This window comes from Bactrocera dorsalis, chromosome 2 (genome assembly GCF_023373825.1).
Source record: "Bactrocera dorsalis isolate Fly_Bdor chromosome 2, ASM2337382v1, whole genome shotgun sequence".
Taxonomy (NCBI): Eukaryota; Metazoa; Arthropoda; class Insecta; order Diptera; family Tephritidae; genus Bactrocera; species Bactrocera dorsalis.
This window is the reverse complement of record NC_064304.1, coordinates 56535251-56556461: the sequence shown is the minus strand read 5'-3', so window position 1 is coordinate 56556461 and position 21211 is coordinate 56535251. Positions and strand designations below refer to the sequence as shown.

The following is a 21211-nucleotide window of genomic DNA, read 5'->3' as shown; positions in this document are numbered from 1 at the left end:
TTCCGGTTCCAACAACTCTACGACAGTTACGAAGTTTCCTAGGAATGATTGGATATTACAGGAAGTTTATTAAAAATTATGCTAAAATAGCAAAACCATTAACAATACATTTATCAGGTGAAAACGGAAGAGTTTCACAACATATGTCTAAAAAAATTAAAATTAGATTGGAACAAGAAGGACTTTTGGCAATTGAGAAATTGAAGTCTATATTAGTAGATCAAGTTGAATTAATTCAACCAAATTTTAACGAAACATTTATATTAACAACAGACGCATCAAATGAAGCTATTGGTGGAGTCTTAAGCCAAGGGGGCAAACCTATTACATTTATATCTAAAATATTAAATTCAACTGAAAAAAATTACGCGACTAACGAAAAAGAACTATACGCTATCGTATGGGCATTAAAAAATCTAAGAAATTATTTATACGGAGTTTCAGATTTGGAAATTCATACTGATCACCAACCACTAACATTTGCAGTCTCACCTAGAAATCCAAATGCCAAAATGAAAAGATGGCATGCTTTAATTGGAGAATATGGAGCAAAAATTATATATAAACCAGGTAAAACAAATGTGGTAGCAGATGCTCTATCACGACAATTTCTTAATAATTTTTCCGACGAATCGTCAACCACAGTAACCCAACATTCAGCTGAAAGTAGTGATCATACTCAGATACCCGAGACAAAAAAACCATTAAACCAATTTAAACAACAAATTTTACTAAGTAAAAATAGATTTACAATACATGAGCAAATTCAAGAATTTGGGAAAATTAGACATTTAATTGAATACGATACTGTTGATAATTTAATCACAATATTAAAGGAATACATCAAACCAAATATAGTTACGGCAATACATTGCTCAATAGAGGATCTGTACGAAATACAAGCGAAAATAAGAGAAACATTTACTAATAAATTCATATATACGAAAAATTTTGCAATTGACATAACGAACAGAGAAGACCAAGGAATTATAATTGAACAAACGCATACACGAGCACATAGAAGTTACCAAGAAAATTTGGATCAAATTTGCAAAAAATATTATTGGCCTGAAATGAGAAAACAATTCAAAGAATATGTAAGGAATTGTGACATATGTAATAAAAACAAATATGATAGACACCCTATAAAAATACCAATTGGAGAGGTCCCAATACCTACAGAGGAAGGAGTACAGATACACATAGATATATTCTATGCGCAATCTTTAAAATTCATTACGTGTATAGATAGCTATTCCAAATTTTTGGTTATTAAGCAAATCGAAGATAAGATTAATTTAGAAGATAAAGTGTTAGAAATATTACAAAGCTTCCCTAATATAAAGAAGTTAACAATTGATAATGAACCAGGATTCACTACGGTACAATTTAAGTCCTTGATGCAGAGACTTCAAATAGAAATATTTTTTTGTAACCTAAATCATAGTACCACGAATGGTCAAATTGAGAGGGTACATTCAACAATAATTGAAATTTCACGATGTATTAAACAAGAATATAATTTAATAAGCTTTTCAGAATCAATATTTAGAGCTGCCCAACAATATAATAAAACTATACATTCGGTAACTAATGAGAAACCATTTGAAGTACTTTATAATAAAGTCTCTCATGATATTTTACCAGACAAACTTTTATCAGCACAAACTAAGATGCTAGAAAGACACAATAAAAGTAGAATTAATAAAACATATTTATGCGGAGATGTTATATATGAAAAGATTACAGGAGAGAGAAATAAACTAAATCCTAGATACAAGAAACAGGTAGTAAAAGAAGACTTAGGGAATAAAGTTAGAATTAACTACAGGAATAGAATAGTACATAAAGATAATATTAAATCTTAATCATATATTTTTAGAGGATGATACCCCTAATTATTCTAACATTAATTACCAATACAATGACAGACATTGTGGACTACACAAGAGAAGATTACGTATTATTAGAAGACGGAGATGTAGCCCTGTATAATGACTACGGAAATATTTTTCACATCACTAATTTAACATACTTTAGAGAACTTATAAGTTCAGACACAAATTATTATAATAAAAAACTCAGATATAAAAATTTTGAACAAAATAATGAACAAGACAAGGCATATATTAATGATTTAGACACAGATCCAGAAATAGAACTCATAGAAACTTTATTAGAACAACTACAAATTAAAGATACAAGATATAGGAGAGGAATAAATGAAATAGGTACATTATGGAAGTGGATAGCAGGAACACCAGACCATGACGACCTAGTGTTAGTAAATAATAAATTAAACGAATTAATTGACAATAATAATAAACAATACACAACAAATTCTAAAATTTTTGGAATTATTAACCAATTAACTGAAACAATCAATAACATTAATGAAAACTCAAATATTAAAATTCTAATGAAACGGAAAAATCAATTCCTAATAACTGAATTACAAAATATGATTAATACAATAGCTATAGGAAAAATGGGAATTTTGAACCCGACAATTTTAAATTTAGACGAGATTAAAAGTATAATTAAGAATGAACATGGACGATTGACAATAACTGATATAATAGATATTTCAAATTTTAAAATAGTACAAAATAAAGATGTAATAGTTATATATATTAAGTATCCAAAAATTATATATGATTTTAAATATTATGACGTAAGAGCAATTACACAAAAAGATGGCAGATTAATAATTGATAATGAAATTGCGAAATCCAAAAAAAGAATATATAAATATAAAAAACTGCAAAAAAGAAATGATAAATACTTATTGTAAAATTAATAATAAAAATACTTGCCTATCAGATATTTTGTCCAATAAAAAAGGGAAATGTAAAAAAATTAAAGAAAAACATAAAGACACAGATATAATTAAAGAAGGAGCAATATTAGTCTCTGGAAATCATACTATAGATGACTCTGCCATAAATGGAGTTTACCTTGTAACATTTGAAAATTATACAAATATTGATAATATAACTTACGAAAATATTGATTGTAAAATATGGAATTATTTAAAAAATAATCATATTAATAACTTTGAAATTATAGAATACATAGAAACAAAAAATAAAGAATTTGAATTTGAAAACATAAATATTTTGAGTGAAAGAATTAAAGAATTTAAAAATCATTCACTTTTCTGGTACATAATTGTAATACTTGTACTATTAATAACAATATACATAATCTATAAGATTTTAAAATTAAAAAATATATATAAAACCAATAAGCAAAGCAAAAAATTAAAATTTCAAGAATTGTCATATAATGCTATTTTAGAGAGCATTTACAAAATATCAAAAAATGATACTGAATCGGGGACGATTCATCTTAGAGAGGGGGGAGTTAACGGCAGCAGCCACACAGATACTTAACGATAAATGTAAACAAATTGTATCTTCTCACAGTATTACTGCTTGGTCAGCAGAATACTTTAATTAATAAGAAATCAATATATCACTTGTTTTGATAAGTAAGCAAAATCAAATATTCCATTATTTGTTTTGATAATGAGAATAATTGGAAATCCAATGCTCTGGCATTTCATCACTTAATGTAATGCCAAAGCATCTTTAGTAATAAGCATAGAATTATAAGAATATAAATATAAGTGCTTTTACTAATAAAGATCAGTGTATAATCGGCAAGCGTATTGAGTGATCATCTTGATGATCAAAGCGCACCATATATTGTCACTCAAACCAACACTTGTGTTTAATTTCTACCGCGCGTAGCGGAACGGAATATATTTTTTTAATGCTTCCCACACAAGGGAAGTTAATTTGCATAACCAAACCATACTTAAGTCAGTGCAACCTAAGTGTCAATGGTGGTGTTGGTGGTAAGCGCTTGGAAAGTCAATGGGCCTCATGCATAAAAACGAGTAAAAGCGCTGAGTTGAGTCAAGTGAGCAATTGCTCGTAAGTTGAGTTCGATCAAACAGCAACAGCTCTTACTCAATTTCGTATGCACAAAAATGAGTTCAAACCAGTGATCTGCAGTGAATGAGTTAAACACAACTTTGAGCCACTTGCGAAAAATTGAGTATGAAGCAAGCAAATTATTCACGGAATGAGTATAAGTGTGAATACTACTCACTTACAATTATGAGAGAGAGAGTTTTGGCTTGTGAGCTGCTTAGCTTGTATGAAGCATATATTCACAAGTGTTTGCTTATGAGCTCACAATACTTATGAATCTTTGCTTAGGACTCTCTGACATTCATGAATACAAAACACTTGTGAATATACGAAGAAGCTCAATTGTGCGCAAGCCACTTGAGCCACTTGAGCCGTAACGCTATGAACCAAAGGCTAAGAAATCCATTATGAAATTAGTAAGAGTTACTATTATATTATTGTATAACAACAAGGATTTTGTAACTGGTTCAAATAATGACTAGATATAATGAAATAAAAAACTGGATTTTCATATTTTGTGTTAATTTTCTCTATTATTAAAAAAAAATCACATATACATACTTACATACATTAATATGTTATCACTTATAATATTACATTTTATTTTATAAAATGATAATTTAGTTCCTTTCAATGGAATTAAAATTAAAAATTAAAATCACGTCAGTTTAATGGTATAAAAATTACATTAATTATTATCAAAAAACTAAATAGCAAACTTCAGTTAATTTCGGTAAAAAATAAAAATAATAAGCATAAAATTTACTTCAAGATTTATGTACATACATAAGATTCAACTCCAAAGATACAAGTATATATTATAAGTATAGCTTCTAAATATATATTAAGATTGAGGTATTGCACAAAATTACTTTTCAATATCATTGTATATTTTTGTTTTTTAAGTTTCTAAGGTCTTATTGCCATATTAGTTAGTCTTAAATATAGAATTCAGGAATATTATATTATCTACGGTTTTGGGAGCAAGTCGATTTCTTTTATCAGTTATTAAATTGCCTGCCAAGGAAAATACACGTTCAGACGCCGCACTACTTGCAGGTATAGTTAATATTTTAAGTGCAAGTTTTGATATAATAGGTAGGAGAGTACTCGGACCGTCGTAAGCACACATCTTGCCTGACACATAACCCGCCGACATTTCTTGAATATATGTATTTTACTATGTTTTAATGCGATTTATTGTGCTATTTTAAAAGAAAACTAAATAAAAGGATAAGAAACAAAGAAGTTTCAGTTTTGTAGTTTTTACGAAGTCACTAGAATCACGGGTTTCGTTCCTTTTAAAACCCCTCCGCGTAGGTATAAACTTCAGGGACTCATCTACCTAAGCTCTCCACTTTCTAAAAATGTAAGATAAAGCTTTTCATTTATGCTTAAGAAATAATTGAATAAAATGATAAGAAACAAAGAAGTTTCAGTTTTGTAGTTTTTACGAAGTCACTAGACTCACTCGTTATTTTTTAAACCCCTCCGCGTAGGTATAAACTTCAAGGACTCATCTACCTAAGCTCTCCAATTTCTAGAATGTAAGATAAAGCTTAAGAAAATAATTGACTAAAAGGATAATAAACAAAGAAGTTTCAGTTTTGTAGTCACTACAATCGCACGTTTCGTTCCTTTTAAAACCCCTTCGCGTAGGTATAAAATATATTTTGAATATGCAAGGAATTTGTGAATGTATTCATGAATAAACAATGAGCCACTTATTAGTGAATGTATTCATGAGCCTTTCAACTCATCTAATGGTAAGCAACGAATAGCTCAAACAATTGTATGCAGAGAAGCAAGCCAAGCCAAGTGTGAGCGATAAGTGATTGTGAGACATATTCACACTCATTATTACACAAGCAAGCCATGTGATTGTGAGAAGATAATATTTTTAGTGAGAGCAAGTGTGAGTGAATATTGGGGGTGATTCATGAATATGAGAGTGTATTCATAAGCCAAGTATTCACTGCAGATCACTGGTTCAAACCAATTACAATTACTTGAGCAAACTGAGATCAAACCTCTAAGCGCAAACATGTCGTCAAGTGGAAGTGAATTTAAAGTAGAGCTAAAAAATAATAATAAAATGGAAATTGACGATATTTCAAATTTTTTGGTTGACAAAATAAAAGAAAATAAATATTTACTAGAAAAAAGTCAGTTACCAAGCATAAAAAGTAAAAAAAACAAGCAATAGAAATATGTGTGAAAGAAATTTGGCAAAAATTTGGAATGGAACTGTCGGAGAAAAACATTATAAAAAAAAATAGCAAACATGAAATGTCGGGTTAAAAGTAAAATAGACATAAATAAAACAGGCAATAAAAACATTATTTTAAAAAACTGGGAAGCAGAATTATCCTCATTGCTTTGTTCTGATTCTAATCCCTCAACAAACAAACTTCCTGGTAAGTGCACCGTTATCAAATTTATTTGTTTATTCCAATTTTGTTGTAAATTTTTTTATTTTATTTTACATTTTGCTATATGTTGTTTATTTTTGAAGGTTTACAAAAAGTCAACAGCAATTTTGAGTCGTTATGAGACTGATGAGACAAGGGAGTTAAATTTTCAAAAGCTGCAGAGGCTTGTTTTGTTAAAGCAAAACAAAGTTCTTTCCGCAAAATTACAGATTTTGCAAGAAAAATTTGTGGAAAGAGGGTTGGAGTTCCATGAATGATTACAATTAATGTTATATTTTTGTACATATGTACATATTTTATTATTATTTTTATTCGTTAAATAGTGAATTACATTTATTTTGTTTTTGTATAAAAAAGTGGATTTTATTAATGTTAATTGTTTTTATAAACCAAAAAAAAAAAAAAAATATTCATTTATTTTAATTTGATAATAAATTTGCGATCATCCGCCTTTTGTTTTTTCCAGCTTCTGAAAGTCTTGTCGTTTGTTGTTCGATATTATTTCCTAATTGCCATACATCATTATTGTTGTAATCGTCGTTGATTGGAATGCAATTGTCTTTTAAAAATTTAGCTATGTTATGTAAAATGAAACAACTAGCTATTACGTGAGGCGCCAGCTCTGTCGATACACGAATTTTATATTGAAGTATCGAAAATCTTTGCTTCAATTGCCCAAAACACCGCTCTATAATGACACGTTCCTTTATAAACACTTTGTTGAATTTTTTTTCTAATTCAGTTGTTGGGTTCCGGAATGGTGTCATTAGCCATGGGCATATCGTTTGTTACACTTTGCATTATCCTACATACTTCGCTGTTTCGTAGGATGCGTGAATCGTGAACTGATCCAGGCCAGGATATGTCAACGCTAGTAAATAGTTCTTTTGCATCGCAAGTGGCCTGCACATTTATAGAGTGGAAGCCTTTTCTGCAAATATATTCGTCGCTTTGATTTTTGGGTTTTTTTATTTTTATGTGAGTGCAATCAATTGCTCCAATTGCAAATGGAAAGAAATAATTTGCTTGCCATTTCCTTTGAGCATCTTTTATTGCATCTCCATCTTTCGGGAATTTTATCCACTCGCTTGCTTTAGAAGATATAAGTTTCGCAACTTCCGCAATAATTCGCGACACAGTTGATTGATGGACACCAATATCTGTGGCTATACCATTTTGGAATCCAGGATCTGCACAAAATTTTAAATATAGTCGAATTTTATCAAGGTTGCTGAGGGCACCACCACGTGTTTCTTCTGACTCCTCAAACAAATGATTAGCCAACCAGCAGATGCTACTATCATCAAACCTATGTATTTTCATTTTATTATTAATTATATAAAAAAAATAATAAAAATAAGAATATAAACCTGTATAATTTTTTATCCTCACTTGCTAAACTTGTTTTACGCTGTTGATAAACTTTTGGATTTCTTTGTGGCACAAAATATTCAGCCATGATTCCTTTTTAGTGTACGCGAGTCAACTATAGGCAGCCTCAACAAAATTTGAGCAAGAGCTCACAAAAAAGAGCAAGAGCTTGTTTTTATGCATATGAAAGTGAGCACAAGCTCATCGAACTTAGTTCGAACATAGTTCGAACTGAGCATGACGAGATCAAACCTGAGTAGTGAGTAAAAGCAAATACATTAAATTTTATTATGCATACGACAAGCACCTTTTACTCAAAAAATCAAGTCAGAGCAAAAGCTCACGTTTTATGCATGAGACCCAATATGCTACCACAGCTGTGCAGGGGTTCGAATCCGACAGAATAAATTTTTAATTTTTTGCTTTTAACATCGTATACTATACAAATAAATATTTTTCTTTATTTTAATTTTTAAATTTATCACAGCAATATTATGTTAATTTAATTTAATTTCTATTGGTAAGATTTATTTATTTATTTGTATAGTATACGATGTTAAAAGGCATACATCTTCTATCCTATCTTGTGTATCAGCATATGCTCATATGAGTGTATGTATATGCATGTGCGCATTCAGAAACTGAAATCATATTTTCATCACTTATCAATATACTTATTACATGTGCGCGCATTGACTTGCATGTTCATACATTCATATATACTTATATGTACATATATTTGCATACATTGCCAAACAAATAATGCACAAGCATACAAACATACATATGCGTACACATATGAATATGTCACCAACAAGAAATTGATCTTCACAAGACAATATGGCAGCCAAATTGGCGAAGAACAAGTGTAGTAAATTTTACAACAAAAAAATTATACAAAAAAAAAAATTTCATTCATGAACGCAGACACAAATTCCACAAGGGATCTCGCTTCATTCATAAAAACAGAGGCCGTAACATCTCCCCGAGCATGCCTTTGCCAACAAGTCGTCTTTTCGCGACGATGGCAAAAGCTAAAAATCATAAATTGCACAACTTTCTGGTGCTTCTCGTAAAAATCTGCGTCGATATGTATTCACGATCATACGTATACATATGTACATACATATTTACGCACGTTTCTAGGCGAAGCTGCTACAGCGGCAAGGGGTGACAATCGGAGGCCATTACTTTACTTATGCCATAGAAATTCTATTGCTACGAATATGGAAATGACAACGAAATAATGCAAATATGCATTTTTCTAAAGGTCATTAATTATTTTGAAGAAATGAAAGGAATGAATGATCCTGAGAAGTATAGTCTTAACTTTTCAACGGCCAACGCAGAGTATTTCAACCAAAAGGAATTTATTCAATAAAATCACCACTCAGAAGTCGTTTTATCCGTTGTAAGCGAACGATTTTCGAAGAAACATCATTTCTAATATGCCACAAGACAAAATTAGAAATGAAGTTCTTAAACCTCACGCTGTCCGATAAAACGATATACCTCGTCATCGCTGGTCGATTTCCAAAAATGGAAATGGAGACACACAGAAATGATTCTGTGAAGTATAGGCCCCTATTACGAGTTGCATTCGATCTTCGACAACGATCGAAAATGCTGGCCGAACGAATTTGCATTTGGTATTACGACGCTCATTCGATGAAGATTGGCGTTATTGTGAATTGCAATCATTTTGAATGTTCACGATAGTATACATCTGTCAGATAAAACTAACAAATATTTTATAAATAAAGAAAATATAAATATAAGTTAAAATAAAATATGACTAGGACTGAGTTTGGCGATTCTTCAGAGGAGGATGAAAGCTTACTGGAATTGGCAAGAAATAGAAAGAAGCTAAGGGACGCTTCCAACCCTTTGGAATTGGATTCCGCTAGGTAAGTACTATGCTATTTGTTAGAGGTTTCTACATGTTCAACATTTAGGAAATTTTATTTGTAGATTTATAAAAAAACTTCCTTTTGTCGAAAGAGGTGTTTGTTGATTTGCTGTCCGCTACAGAGGAGATGCTGCAGCGATGCACACGATCGAAATCTATTCCCAATATACTAAAATTGGCAACAGCTTTACGAATTTGTGCTCAGGGATCAAATCAACTTAGTATAGGGAGTGAAAACATGCTAGGACTTGCACAGCCCACGGTGTCTGTGGTACTATCTGAGGTACTCGATGCCCTGGAGAATTTCATTTGCCAAAGATGGATAAAATTCAATTATACCGAGGCTGAAATGCAACAAGCAAAATCACATTTTTATAGTAATACCAGATTTCCTGGGGACTTTCGGCCTGCATAAAATTAACAAAAATAGTATAAATTAATTATTTTTTACCATAAAGTAATAAATAAACGCAAAAAACCTACTTCTTCTTCTTCTTCTTTACTGGCGTAGACACCGCTTACGCGATTATAGCCGAGTCAACAACAGCGCGCCAATCGTTTCTTCTCTTCGCTACGTGGCGCCAATTGGATATTCCAAGCGAGGCCAGGTCCTTCTCCACTTGGTCCTTCCACCGGAGTGGAGGTCTTCCTCTTCCTCTGCTTCCCGCGGCGGGTACTGCGTCGAATACTTTCAGAGCTGAAGTGTTTTCATCCATCCGGACAACATGACTTAGCCAGCGTAGCCGCTGTCTTTTAATTCGCTGAACTATGTCAATGTCGTCGTATATCTCGTACAGCTCATCGTTCCATCGGATGCGGTATTCGCCGTGGCCAACGCGCAAAGGACCATAAATCTTCCGCAGAACTTTTCTCTCGAAAACTCGCAACGTCGACTCATCGGTTGTTGTCATCGTCCAAGCCTCTGCACCATATAGCAGGACGGGAATTATGAGCGACTTATAGAGTTTGGCTTTTGTTTGTCGAGAGAGGACTTTACTTTTCAATTGCCTACTTAGTCCGAAGTAGCACCTGTTGGCAAGAGTAATCCTGCGTTGGATTTCCAGGCTGACATTGTTGGTGGTGTTAATGCTGGTTCCTAATTATACGAAATTATCTACAACTTCAAAGTTATGTCTGTCAACAGTGACGTGAGTGCCAAGTCGCGAGTGCGACGACTGTTTGTTTGATGACAGGAGATATTTCGTCTTGCCCTCGTTCACTGCCAGACCCATTTGCGTTGCTTCCTTGTTCAGTCTGGAGAAAGCAGAACTAACGGCGCGGGTGTTGAGACCGATGATATCAATATCATCGGCATACGCCAGCAGCTGTACACTCTTATAAAAGATTGTACCTGCTCGATTAAGTTCTGCAGCTCGAATAATTTTCTCCAGCAGCAGATTAAAAAAGTCGCACGATAGGGAGTCGCCTTGTCTGAAACCTCGTTTGGTATCGAACGGCTCGGAGAAGTCCTTCCCGATCCTGACGGAGCTTTTTGTGCTGCTCAACGTCAGTTTACGCAGCCGTTCTACTTTTGTGGGGATACCAAATTCACACATCGAGGCATAAAGGCAGCTCCTTTTCGTGCTGTCGAAAGCAGCTTTGAAATCGACAAATAGGTGGTGAGTGTCGATTCTCCTTTCACGGGTCTTTTCCAAGATTTGGCGCATGGTGAATATCTGGTCGGTTGTTGATTTACCAGGTCTGAAGCCACACTGATAAGGTCCAATCAGTTTGTTGACGGTGGGCTTTAATCTTTCACACAATACGCTCGATAGAACCTTGTACGCGATGTTGAGGAGGCTAATCCCACGGTAGTTGGCGCAGATTGTGGGGTCTCCTTTTTTATGGATTGGGCATAGCACACTTAAATTCCAATCGTTGGGCATGCTCTCATCCGACCATATTTTGCAAAGAAGCTGATGCATGCTCCTTATCAGTTCTTCGCCGCCGTGTTTGAATAGCTCGGCCGGCAATCCGTCTGCCCCTGCCGCTTTGTTGTTCTTCAGGCGGGCAATTGCTATTCGAACTTCTTCATGATCGGGCAATGGAACGTCTGCTCCATCGTCATCGATTGGGGAATCGGGTTCACCTTCTCCTGGTGCTATGTGTTCACTGCCATTCAGCAGGCTGGAGAAGTGTTCCCTCCATAATCTAAGTATGCTCTGGGCATCGGTGGCTAGATCACCTTGAGGGGTTCTACAAGAGTATGCTCCGGTCTTGAAACCTTCTGTAAGTCGCCGCATCTTTTCGTAGAATTTTCGAGCTTTACCCCTGTCGGCCAGCTTATCGAGCTGTTCGTACTCACGCATTTCGGCCTCTTTCTTCTTCTGTCTGCAAATGCGTCTCGCTTCCCTCTTCAACTCTCGGTATCTATCCCATCCCGCACGTGTTGTGGTCGATCGTAACGTTGCGAGGTAGGCAGCCTGTTTTCTCTCCGCTGCGACACGGCACTCCTCGTCGTACCAGCTGTTCCTTTGCACTTTCCGAAAACCAATGGTTTCGGTTGCAGCTGTACGCAAGGAGTTTGAAATGCCGTCCCACAGTTCCCTTATACCGAGTTGTTGACGAGTGCTCTCAGAGAGCAGGAGTGCAAGCCGAGTAGAAAATCGTTCGGCTGTCTGTTGTGATTGCAGCTTCTCGACATCGAACCTTCCTTGTGTTTGTTTGCGTGCGTTTTTTGCTGCACAGAGGCGGGTGCGAATCTTGGCTGCAACAAGATAGTGGTCCGAGTCGATGTTAGGACCTCGGAGCGCACGCACATCTAAAACACTGGAGACGTGTCTTCCGTCTATCACGACATGATCGATTCACATTTTCACAAATTTCCATTCACTACGCTATGCTGTCGATAGGTAAATTCTGTTCGACAGCCATTTCGATGCTCAACGAAAATTTCGACAGGTTTGCATAGCTCATAATACGAATTTGACATTCGGTTTTCGATTTTCGATAGCCAGCGAATAGCGAAGATCGAATGCAACTCATAATAGGGGCCATAGTCTTAATTTTTCAAAGACCAACGCAGAGTATTTCAAACAAAAGTCACATGAAATAGTTGAGAATTCGCAGAAAGACAAACGAAAGAAAAAGAACTATAACTTCAATAATGCACAAGCATACAAACATACATATGCGCACACATGTGAATACGAGTATGTCACCAACCAAAAATTGAAACATTGTTCTAAAGGGTGATTTTTTAAGAGCTTGATAACTTTTTTTTAAAAAAAAACGCATAAAATTTGCAAAATCTCATCGGTTCTTTATTTGAAACGTTAGATTGGTTCATGACATTTACTTTTTGAAGATAATTTCATTTAAATGTTGACCGCGGCTGCGTCTTAGGTGGTCCATTCGGAAAGTCCAATTTTGGGCAACTTTTTCGAGCATTTCGGCCGGAATAGCCCGAATTTCTTCGGAAATGTTGTCTTCCAAAGCTGGAATAGTTGCTGGCTTATTTCTGTAGACTTTAGACTTGACGTAGCCCCACAAAAAATAGTCTAAAGGCGTTAAATCGCATGATCTTGGTGGCCAACTTACGGGTCCATTTCTTGAGATGAATTGTTGTCCGAAGTTTTCCCTCAAAATGGCCATAGAATCGCGAGCTGTGTGGCATGTAGCGCCATCTTGTTGAAACCACATGTCAACCAAGTTCAGTTCTTCCATTTTTGGCAACAAAAAGTTTGTTAGCATCGAACGATAGCGATCGCCATTCACCGTAACGTTGCGTCCAACAGCATCTTTGAAAAAATACGGTCCAATGATTCCACCAGCGTACAAACCACACCAAACAGTGCATTTTTCGGGATGCATGGGCAGTTCTTGAACGGCTTCTGGTTGCTCTTCACCCCAAATGCGGCAATTTTGCTTATTTACGTAGCCATTCAACCAGAAATTACGTAGACCATAAATCGGACGTAAAGCGCGAAACACATTTCGAACCGAACACTGATTTTGGTAATAAAATTCAATGATTTGCAAGCGTTGCTCGTTAGTAAGTCTATTCATGATGAAATGTCAAAGCATACTGAGCATCTTTCTCTTTGACACCATGTCTGAAATCCCACGTGATCTGTCAAATACTAATGCATGAAAATCCTAACCTCAAAAAAATCACCCGTTATGTAGTACATATATACGCACATTTTTTCGTTAAAGTACCGATATTCTTCGAACTGCTGCAGCAAAAACTCACAACGCAAACTAAAAATCATAATACCAAAGCGAAAAGAGAAACAAAAGTCTGCATTTTTGTAGCGTATAAAATATAAAACTGTCCGGATAATAGCATTGTCCGGATTATAGAGGTGTCTGGACTGAAGGGTGTCCGGTCTATCGAGATACTACTGTATTATATTTCATTTGTATATATTGTATTAGTCATTGCAGATCATATTTTGGTATTTGATATCGGTCCACGAATTAATTATGGCTTAGTTTACAGAAATAACCTTTCTCTGATTCCAATATATCCAATAAAATGACCTTAAATAATTATTTCTGTAATATATTGAGTACAATATTACATTTGGCTTCGGCACCGGTATAACACGCTCTTATTTTCATTGGGATAACTCACATATTGACTGACATATGCGGTAAGTATGGTCTAATTCAACGCATAATTTCAGTTTTATAGATGTATCACACATTGACCCACATTTTCGATCAAGTGGAATTTAAAATTTTCTTATATAGGAAGTAGGCGTGGTTGCAGTCCGATTTCACCCAAAATCGGACCACAATATAAGAATTTAAGAGGGATGGTCTCTTATACCATCCTGGTGGTGAAATTTAATGTCTGTGAGGTATTTAGTTATTGATATATGGAGCATTTGGAAGTTTCTGACAGTACAGTTATATGGGGAGTGAGCGGGGTTATCCTTCGATTTCATTTATTTTCACAGTGTCAGTAGAAATTCATTTCAATATTTACACTCGGCAAATTTGGTACATAGTTATAGGTTAAGTGGCTTAAAAGATATGTACATTAAACTTGTTAGAGGGCGGAATCACGCCCAGTTTTTCCCAAAATTTTGCCCACAGGTGCCTCTTGCTACTGCGATCCTTTGTATCGAAATACATCTTTATATCTTAGCTTAGTGCTTAGTTATGGCAGTTTAATGTTTATATATTTTATATATAAGTAACATGTGTACAAATAATATATTTCTTTGTTGTATTATTTTTCGACTATATGTTTTCATCCGGGAATTCGACTCACTGTCTTAAGATACTTAAAATTAATTCAGTCTGATGTCAACAGTCAAGCTACGAATAGCATTTTAATATTAAATAAATATTTGTGAAATTAAACTCAAATAATTGTGTTTAATGTTACTTATATGTGTATATATATTTATATATCTAAAGTAGTGTCATTTTCAGATATAATTTTATAACTTAAGAACCTTTCCAAACCAAATCATTCGGCTTTGTTCGAACTATTTAGTAGATGACTTATGCGAAGTTTGCACAAATTCGGTAGAGCGGTTCTTCATTTATCACATTTTTGGTAACAAATGTATTCAATATATATATTATATCCATTGTATATACTCGCTTTCGGTTGGGTCACACCAAACTAACACACAAACATATATTGGAAAACTCCCAAGCAGCAGTTTGCCCATATTCTAATTCAGAGAATCTCACAACTCAACATTTAATACAAAACTGCACATCATTGGAACACAACCGTCTCAACTTAAACTTAACAGAATTACTAACAAACGTAACACATACTAACCTAAAACAGTTTATTAAATTTATATCTATACTAGATATCTATTTTGAAGTGTGATACTCCAAAATAACTAAACCATTATACATATATTAGTTTATCAATATTTAATATTAAGAAGCTGATGGCCTTAGTCGCTAATGCTGTAAAATTTTTAGAATGTTAAGGTGTAATTGTATTATCCTTTTCAATAAAAAAAATAATAATAATAAATATATACATATAAGTAAATATAGTAAAACATAACAATTGCACTTTTTGTTTGTGAAATGAAAGAATGATGCACTTTGTTTACATTGCAACATTCTGCTGACGCATAAGTTCTTTGCTCAGCCACTGCGACCAGCAGCAGTAACCCGACTATATTGGCGTATGCTGTTTCGGCTTGTCGGATATAGCAGTGGACATTATGCGCCCAGATTTAAAGTTCAATAATATTTTTACAGTTTATTCTTCTTTACTGGCGTAGACACCGCTTACGCGATTATAGCCGAATTAACAGCAGCGCGCCAGCCGTGTCTTCCTTTTACTGCGTGGCGTCAATTGGATATTCCATACTACGTCGAATACTTTCAGAGCTGGAGTGTTTTCGTCCATCCGGACAACATGACCTAGCCAGCGTTGTCGTCGTATATCTCGTACAGCTTATCGGTCCATCGAATGCGATATTTGCAAAACGCAAAAAACAATAAATCTTACGCAAAACCTTTCTCTCGAAAACTCGCAACGTCGACTCATCAGTTCAAGCCTCTGCACCATATAGCAGGACGGGAATAATGAGTGACTTATGGAGTTTGGGTTTTGTTCGTCGAGTGAGGACTTTACTTCTCAATTGCCTAATCAGTCCGAAGTAGCACCTGTTGCCAAGAGTTATGCTGCGTTGGATTTCCAGATTGATATTTTTAATGGTATTTATACTGGTTCCTTTCAATATCATCAGCATACGCCAGCAGCTGTACACTCTTATAAAAGATTGTTGTGGAGTAAGCGAGGCCGCAGAATATTAGCTCTAAGAAGCGATTTTGGTTTTAATAGCCAATTGTATTTTGTGTAAATAATAATGCTTGAGGTAATAATTGATTTTGCGTGCTTTGACGACTTATTGTATTATTATACCAAAAAAAAGGTTGTTTGCTTCTATTAAAATATTATTAGCGCTTATTTACAATTTATTATTTTATCGGTTTGGTATACCAGTTGTTGCCATTTCTGTATGATCGGCGCAAACAATTTAATTTATTCTCGGCTTATGAAGGATAGTAACTCCACGCCTGGCTCAGATGTGGCCACATTGGGTACTCCTTAGCCTTGGAGTTAGGTCTATAAAATGACTATGAAGGATCTTGCGAGAAAGTGGCCGGTAATTGCGAACGGCTTCATTAGAATTATAATTTTCGAAGTGGGATGTTAAAGATGTACAACAGATTCTCACCAACTACCATTATGAGGAGCGATTTTGTAGTGAATATTATTCAACTTTTTGGAAAATTTTATTGTAGGTAATATTTAAGCGCGTATGCACTAATTTTACAAGTAGTAGCCCGCCACCACTCTGGGATTTGTGCAGAATTGTTTTTTTTTTCATTATTGGCGAAAGCCATCCCGCGGGGCCGAAAAGTTGTATGTGCTTTTAATAATTTGGATCTCGTGGTTCTTTTTTTATATGCGCTCCTTTGAGGTGAGATTGGATATCTGCTGTAATGAAGCTTTTATGACAATGTAAGCAGTTAGATTTGCTTTTGCAATTTTTAAGATTATGTGTATGGGACAAGCAGTTTGTACAGAGTCTTTTTGATCTGACAAAGTTGTTCCTTTCATTTATGTTTAATTTTTATATGTATATTAGTTATGTATAAGCCTATGCACTCTTTTACATAGTTCGCATGACGTTTGTTTTTTCCGTTCGGATATAAACGATTGCATTATGTGAAAGCGTTTGTTTAAATTGTTTTTGTTAGTAGCTTGGGGTCTATTGAAGCTTCGGTTTTGGTCGTGTTTAATGTTTTTAGTTTTGATTATATTTTCTTCTAACCTTTCCGCAATTTCATATTGGGTGTGAGAAAATTTTTCATTTTTTGCCACGTTGGGCACTTTTTCGGGATGAGAGCGATTGCTCCCATAGAAGTAACAACTTTTCTGGTAATTCGGCGGTGCAAATGTTTACCAGAATTGGGTCCCAGTTGTCTGTGGGAATATTTTGTGTCGACAGAATCGACAAACAATTAGAAACGGTGGATTGTAGTCTTACAAATTCTTCACTTGTTTCTTTCTCGATTTTAGGCAAGTTTAATATTGTCGTTACATGCTTGTCGACCAATATTCTCTCGTTTTCAAAACGTGCTTTTAGAGCTTCCCAAGCAAAATTAAAATTTTCGTCATTGAGAGCGAACTGTTTGACTATTACGCCTGCCTGACCTTTGGTTTTGTATCTGAGGTGATACAATTTCTGCGCTTGTGATAATTGAGGATGGTTTATGTACACGGCCGTGAACATGTCCCGGAAGGACGGCCATTCTTCATAACCTCCGTAAAAGGTTTCTGTGTCACATGCGGGCACCTCGAGTTGAACTTGCCTATTGATGTTGTTGCTTTTGTGGCTACTCTCGGATGTGGAGTAGGTGCAATTGCTTTTATTAGCTTTAATTGATCGGAGATCATAGCTTTGGCTTCTTCATATTGGTCTAAGCAGTTTTCATATATTGCGTAAGCCGATTGTTTCAAATTTTGTGATAGGTTTTAATCGTCAGATTCTACTATGGCGTCATGAGCCGCTCGGGGACGAGACCAGAAATTTTCAAGATTTTGGCTTTTTATTTCTAATAACGATTCAGAGTTTTCTTGAATCGGTGAAGAGTCAAATCTAGTGCAGTATCTTGTTAAATTGTCACTTTCTGAAATAAATTTAGCAACCTGTTTTGGGCGTGTAGCTCCTGCAGGTGTATTTTTATTTGTATCATTATTAACCATTTTTGTATATATATATTTTTTTTAATTTATGAAATAATATTATGTTTATTTACTATAATTTATTTTAAATATATGTTTAAATTGTTAATTACTATTAAACAGCGTTTTATTGTATATTAAAATATTTGATGTCCGAATATTTTGTAGTTAGGTACACCCCATTACTTGGACTTGTATATACATTAGGGTGCGCCTTATTTTTTGACTTTGAACTATGGGGCATCACACCCCCTAAAAATATGTATTACGGAGTAAAACGATGTTATGCAAAAAACTAGAGCTTTTGGAAAATGGGAAGACATGCCGCAATGAGGGTAAAGTTTGCAAGATTCATAAAAATTGCAATATAAACCAATAATACTACAGTGATAATTTTATGTGCGATTTTATTTCTAAAATTTATAAGGAAAGGTATTTTCATTTTGAAAAAGAATAGCAAGTTTAATAAATTCATTTTGTTCATACAGTTTTTTATACATATATGCATTTACACATAGTACAATAATGCTCTTATTGCAAAAGTGTCGACTTTTTGCGTCAGGGTAAAGTTTCCTATAAGCAGCTACAGTTTGAACAATAAATTGCTTTTCTTCCTCATTTCTTGAAAGTACGTTATTAAAATCTTCCATAAGCTTTACTGCTCTTTCTGCCGAATCATTAACAACATTTATTTTATTAACTATGTTTAATCCGATATTGTTAGATGACTCATCTTTCCATTCTACAGGATTTTTTGCTAAAAAATCTGTTGGTATACCGAATCTTTTAAAGAAAGTTTTGGTTTTTTGTGAAATGAAGTCTTCAAACTTTTGTCGGAATATAGGCTATAATCCTGTGAAGGTAAATACAATCAACTTTTTTTCCTCGGTATCGTTAACATTTTTCAAAGCGGTCACCATACGTTTTTTTATGTCATTGTTGATTTGTGGGTCAAAAAAGGCAAATCCTGCAGCTTCAGCTGTTAAATACCATAAATGGTTACAAAATTTGTGTAGCAGTTTCTGACTAGCCGTTTCAGCTATGTATCTGTAAGCATACAAGTTCTTGATCAAAGCTAAATCTTGCCTAGGAGCTTCTGCAGAAACGGGTGCTCTTGTCCAGGCTCTCAAATAAACTTTTGCAACGAATATACAAATGTCCCAAATTCCATCTTCCTCATATTTGCTTAAATTAAACTCCTCCCGAAATAAAAATATTTTTAAGCAATAAATTGCCTTAGCCATCCACCTGGCATGATGAAATCCTCTAGGTGCCCGAAATATGAACTGGGATACCGTACCACCAAGAAAAACTAAAACTAGCTGGAGTAATTCTTTATAATACTCTCGTGGTTGATTTTCACTGACATTCTGCAAGGCGAATTCTATAATTTCTGATGCGTCCACAAGTGTATCTTTCACATAGTTATCCTCAACACCACATTTGAAATTCATTTGATTTATTTTCCGCCAACTCTGTTTAAATCTGTGAAATATTTGAACACCAGGACCAGAAGACACTTGCATTTTTTGTTCAAATATGCTCCGCAAAATTATTTCCAGAATGTGATGTCGGCAGGGTAAATATAAAAGGTCTCTCTCTAATTTTTGCTCTAAAATTATACACGGCAGAGAGGAATGGGAAGGCCCCATTCGCTGAGCAAGTTGTATATGGCTGACGCCTGTTGCTTTCCCGGGATTCCAAGCAATTGTTCAGTACCATTGAATGATATCACTACCGGTAGCCGATCAACGTGCTCTGAGTTGATCAAAGATGGTAAAATTTTACCATCCCAATGAACCACCACTGCAGTTATTTCCTGGTTTTTGAAGGCGCGATGAATTTTTTGGGCAGATTCAACTCGAAATCGTGAACGATACCGTCGAAGGGAGGTTCCGTTTATAATGAGGTCGTTAACGCCATGTTTTAAAGCTTGAGCAGTTGCTATTAGTATTCGTACCGCATCACGATCACTTACTTTGCATTTATCCAGAACTGTGACAAGCTCGGGTGTAATAAAGTTGATTCGCGCCCGATTTTTCTTTACATTACTAGGACGCGGCAAATCGTCGAAATCTTTGGATTAATCTTCATCATCTTGCTCATTTTCACTACCTTCATCTTCAGTTAACGTGCATTCGGGATTTTTACACTCGCCTATTAAACAACAACACGAAAAGGAAAAAATTTCTACATTTTGCAACACACTTTTTTTTTTTTTTTTTGTTTCAATATCTTTTTATTTATTGAATCTGCTTTTTGTTTTGAAAGCCTAACAATAAGTAATAAAATCTTAAACCTATTTAAAAACTAGACAGGCTCAAGCAAGTGATTGAGCTGTTTTGGTGATACATTGCTCCTCAGTACGCGGGCATATCTCTTCTTTTAAGGCGTGTTTGATCGTAGGAATGTACCAAAGCATTAGCCAAAGGGTTTGGGTGATCACGGAGTTTAGATATATATTTATTTCTGCTGTCTTCTACTTCTTTCCTTACCATAGAAATACCAAGGTCTTTATGGATATTTTCATTACGCATGTACCATGGTGAACACGTGATTGATCTAAGCATTTTTGATTGGAACCTTTGTATTATGTCTATATTAGTTGCACAGGTCGTACCCCACAGTTGAATGCCATACATCCAAATCGGCTTTATGACCGCATTATATAAAAGCACTTTGTTGTCTAGGCTAAGTTTGGAGTTTTTATTTAATAGCCAATTTAAATTTGCAGCTCTTATCTTCATGCAAGTTATTTTACTAGATATATGTTTTCTCCACGTAAGTCTTCTATCTAGGTGAATACCAAGATAAGTTACTTCATTCGCTTGGGGTACTAAAATATTGTTCATTTTTACTGCCGGACACA

General features: G+C 34.7%; 2 protein-coding genes and 2 pseudogenes across 11 annotated transcripts in view; 1 reads left to right on the top strand and 3 right to left on the bottom strand.

The window, feature by feature from the left end:
• The window catches only part of LOC105233704 (uncharacterized), a 746688-nt gene that overhangs the window by 288588 nt on the left and 436889 nt on the right, over nt 1–21211 (bottom strand). The gene's annotated exons all lie outside the window — the stretch shown is intronic.
• Nucleotides 1–21211, top strand: part of LOC125776325 (uncharacterized) — a 194821-nt gene that overhangs the window by 5635 nt on the left and 167975 nt on the right. The window lies entirely within an intron of this gene.
• LOC125776365 (uncharacterized) overlaps nt 1–21211 on the bottom strand; it is a 129590-nt pseudogene that overhangs the window by 82107 nt on the left and 26272 nt on the right.
• On the bottom strand, nt 9130–9328 carry LOC125776969 (small nucleolar RNA U3; annotated as a pseudogene).